The sequence below is a fragment of the Pygoscelis adeliae genome, unplaced genomic scaffold (assembly GCF_000699105.1).
Source record: "Pygoscelis adeliae isolate BGI_AS28 unplaced genomic scaffold, ASM69910v1 Scaffold14, whole genome shotgun sequence".
In the NCBI taxonomy this organism is placed as follows: Eukaryota; Metazoa; Chordata; class Aves; order Sphenisciformes; family Spheniscidae; genus Pygoscelis; species Pygoscelis adeliae.
The window spans coordinates 11903724-11907934 of record NW_008825109.1 but is presented as its reverse complement, the minus strand read 5'-3'; the positions used below and the strand labels follow the sequence as shown (position 1 = coordinate 11907934).

The window sequence follows — 4211 nt, the reverse complement described above, 5'->3', positions numbered from 1 at the left end:
TCTCTGCTGTATTGTATTTCCAGCAGACATCTGCTAAGTTGAAGTCCCCCACGAGAACAAGGGCTAGCGATTGTGAGACTTCTCCCAGCTGCTCATAGAATATTTCATCTGTCTCTTCATCCTGGTTGGTCTGTAACAGACTCCCACCATGATACCTGCCTTGTTGGCCTTCCCCCGATTCTTACCCATAAACGCTCGACCCTTTCATCACTATCGACAAGCTCTAGACAGTCAAAACACTCCCTAACATACAGGGCTACCCCACCTCCTCTCCTTCCTTGCCTATCCCTTCTGAAGAGTTTATAGCCATCCATTGCAGCACTCCAGTTGTGCGAGTCGTCCCACCATGTTTCTGTGATTGCAACTATGTCATAGTTTTCCCACTGCACAATGGCTTCCAGCTCCTCCTGTTTGTTGCCCATGCTACGTGCATCGGTGTAGGTGCACTTCACTTGGGCTATTGATCCCGCCACCTTTTTGGGGGGAGAAGCCCTAATTCCTACATGACTGTTCCCAGGTGTTTCCGTGGTTTCTAACACATCAATAACCCTCGTGTCTTTGCTGCCGCATGCATCCCCATCCCCTACCTCCACTGAGATGACAGACCAAAGGACCTTGCCAGCACACCGTCCCTTATACATTGGTGTGCCACCCCCAGGCTTATCTCTAGCGAGCCTGGTTTTTATCCCTTTCCCGCTTCAAACCTAGTTTGGAGCTCTTTCAATGAGCCCTGCTAACTCCTGTGCAAAGACCCTTTCCCCCTTTGAGACAGGTGTACACCGTCATCGCCAGCAGGCCTGGTGTCGTGTAGACCGAACCATGATCAAAAACCCCAAAATTCTGCTGGTGAAACCAGGCTTGGAGCCAGGTGTTGATCTGCCGGCTCTTCCTGTTTCTCCCCTCATCATTCCCTGCAACTGGAAGGACAGAGGAGAACGCTGCTTGTGCTCCTGATCCCTTAACCAGTCATCCCAAGGCCCTGAAGTCTCCATTTACTTTCCAATGGAGTTTAACAGAGGGATTTAAAGATCCGAAGATCTGAATGCATTCCTGACAGAATTCCACTGAAACAAGGCTAGGATGAATTTGGTTCTTTTTTTTTTTTTTTTTCTTTTTCATGTATTTAGAGGTTTAGTGTTTGAGCTAAAAATTACAGATCGAAAATGCATTCCCTTAGGACTTAAAAAAGGAGGAATATAAAGAAGGTAGTTGATTTCTATGCAATAGAAAACAGTATGATTAAAACAGTGAAATGCGATTCAGGAGCTTTGGATTTGGTTTCTGACTTTCTAACAGAGGTTTTTCAAAGCTTGGTCAATTCATAATCTCTCTCATTCTTCTCCAGTCATATACATACTACTAGAACTTGAGAATTCAATTACATTATGTTGATAAATTTAATGTTTTGAGATAATGTGAAGCAACATTTGTGAGCCATTCAGCTACTAAAGCAATAAGGAACATGAGAAACAGTCCTGCATGAATTAATATTTTTATAAAACAAACCATAAAAGGAATACACATCAATGTTAGCATGGAGTAAGTCGTCAGATACCCAGATGACTTCAGAACATCCACTTCACATTCTCTAATGCTCATGACCTTCCTTTGATATGCAGATTCCCATGCATGAAGTTTGAGGATCTAGACAATCAAGCAAACATATTGTAACAAAACAAAAAAGCAGTGACCATGCTTCAGAAAATAAGCTTAAGCTCCAAATGTCATTTTCAAATATTCAGCAATGCCAAACTACAAAAATCTGAATGTTTCACAAATGAAAGCAAGACCTGAGATAACTCAAAGATATATTCCAGTCACTCTTAATTCTTCAGATTTCAACTTGTCCCTTAGGTATCATAAATGATGAGCTGGTTTATTTCAAAACAGGATAAATAACAAAAAAGAGACACCTTTTAAAAGTGCTTTTCTTCTATGCTAAAATTTCACTCTGCTAAAGGTTTTCAGACATCTATTAACATATTTACCTTCTCATTAAAAATGTGGTAGTAAAATTAATGCATCATGGATAGTAAGTTTTTCAAATGAAATTAAACCAGTAAATATTTTCCGAAAACACTTTAAGCACATTATGTTAAAATGTTTTCTCTTTAAACTTTTATCATTATCAGCTGAAATATTACTCATAAAACCTTAGTTTTTTAAATAACTTACTTTCTACCTTTACAACCTAACCAAAAAACCCAAATCCCTTATTAGTTCTGGCATTACCTTTATTCCATGTAACGTTTCAGTTAGTAGCTTGACTCCTTGATCCAAATACCTCATTTGGCTTTTCTGGTTAAAAGACAGCAATGTTTTCATTTTTCAATGACCAAAAAAATTTGGAAAGTAAAATATGCAGTGTACTTGTAGGCAATAAATACCTTTTATGCTATTTTTACCTTGCTGAAAAACACACTAGCACTGCAGTTATACTATTTTCAGATATATATGTAGTAAAAAAATTAATTAGATAGGATAAAGGATTAAATACATTAAAATAACATTTTTCCCCTAAAATATCTTAAAGAGTGCATTTCAGTTTTTGTCCTTTTTATTTTTCTTCACATTGAATTAAAATCTTAACAGGCTTCCAGTTCCCAGGATGTTCAGGAATAATATGGTTTTAATCTTCAAAATCACTAAGCAGGTGAATACAGACTCAATAACAATATAGTATAACACAATATACACACATACATTAGTATATACATAACACTATATGGATATTAAACACTGTATATACATACATATGTATATATACAGGAGTTAGGAAGCAAGTTTCCTCTGTTACTGATTGATACATTGTTATTGAAAGAACCAATCAAAAGAAACACAGAAATTCTTCTCACTCCTACGCTATACTCAGGCTCTTCTGAGTATTCTAAATTTCATTTCTAAATACTAATTTCTAAAATACTAATTAACAGCCTCTTTAATGTTTTGAGTCTTATTCAAATACAACAACAAGCTGCAAACTTTTAGAATTCTTTTATTGTCCTTTGTATTTCTTCTCTATCTTTCATATCACAGTAGGGATCTAAGTGCATATGTAGCTGCTGCACCTCACCTGCAAAAGAGGTGAGAGGGTCTTCTGGGTTTTTTTCAATGTCTCTAAACTGTCACAGCCTTACAAAAGAATCGGTGGAGACCCAGAGTCTTCACAGCATGTTGCACCATCAAAGGCAGAATAAGAGAGAGACAAACGATTGCCTTGATAGCAATGCAAAACTTAGGGTTGTAGTATTTTTTTTTCAGTGGAGCTCACAGAAATTGTCATAGTAACAGGCAATACAGTGCCAAGAGAACTGTAGCATCGGAGAAGCAGAAAAGAAGTCAGAACACGTGCAGTACCTCTATGGGAATTCCCATAATCTCAAGAGAATGTGCTAAATTTCAGTGAGCAGCTTAGCCTGAATAATAAAAGTGTAAGAGGGACATAATCCTACAAAATCCCTTATTTAATGGAATTAACTCATCTAATATGCAAAAACATAGTTGTTTCCTAAATTGAGTCATACAGTAATTTTTACTAATACAAAAGTATTGTTTCAGTATAATGAAAATTTAGGTACCCAACCTAAATGCTAGTTTAGCTATCAAACATATGGCTTTCTTACTGCAGTTATGCTTCCCTCCTCAACGAAAAACAGCTGTGGCTTGGCGTTGTTTAGTTGTTTTGGGTTTAATTTCGATGTACAAATAGTATTCTTATACATGCATAATTTACCCCCCCTTCACTCCTATATTATGACAATTTAACCTCTCCTTACTCTGCTTATTTAAATATCTCACCTTCAGTCTTTTTATTTTGGCTGCAATGGGCGCACTCATAGGTATAACCAAAAGAAGTCCTGCAACACCTGCTAGGACTGAGGGGCCGAGTTCTTTCCAGAGAAAGATGACAGCCATGATGATCTGAGAAGGTGCTGACCTCAACAGATTGATGTTTACAGTTCACTTCATGAGTTGCCGAGCATCTGCTGACATCAGGTTAACAATTTCCCCAGTTGTATAGTTTTGTTGTGAGGAATTTGCTGAAGTTAAGGCCTGCAACCAGAAAATACAGAGGTCACAAAAATCAACAATTTTGATGGGTTTAGCTGCCCATCTCTCTCTCCCCCCTTCCCCCCCGTTAATGCCTCACACACCTGCAACTCCTGCATGTAACAAGACAGTGCTGCAGCAACTCACTCCACAATCCATCC

At 38.1% G+C, this 4211-nt stretch overlaps 1 pseudogene; it reads right to left on the bottom strand.

The window, feature by feature from the left end:
• Positions 1-4211, bottom strand: part of LOC103920208 — a 38006-nt pseudogene that overhangs the window by 23897 nt on the left and 9898 nt on the right.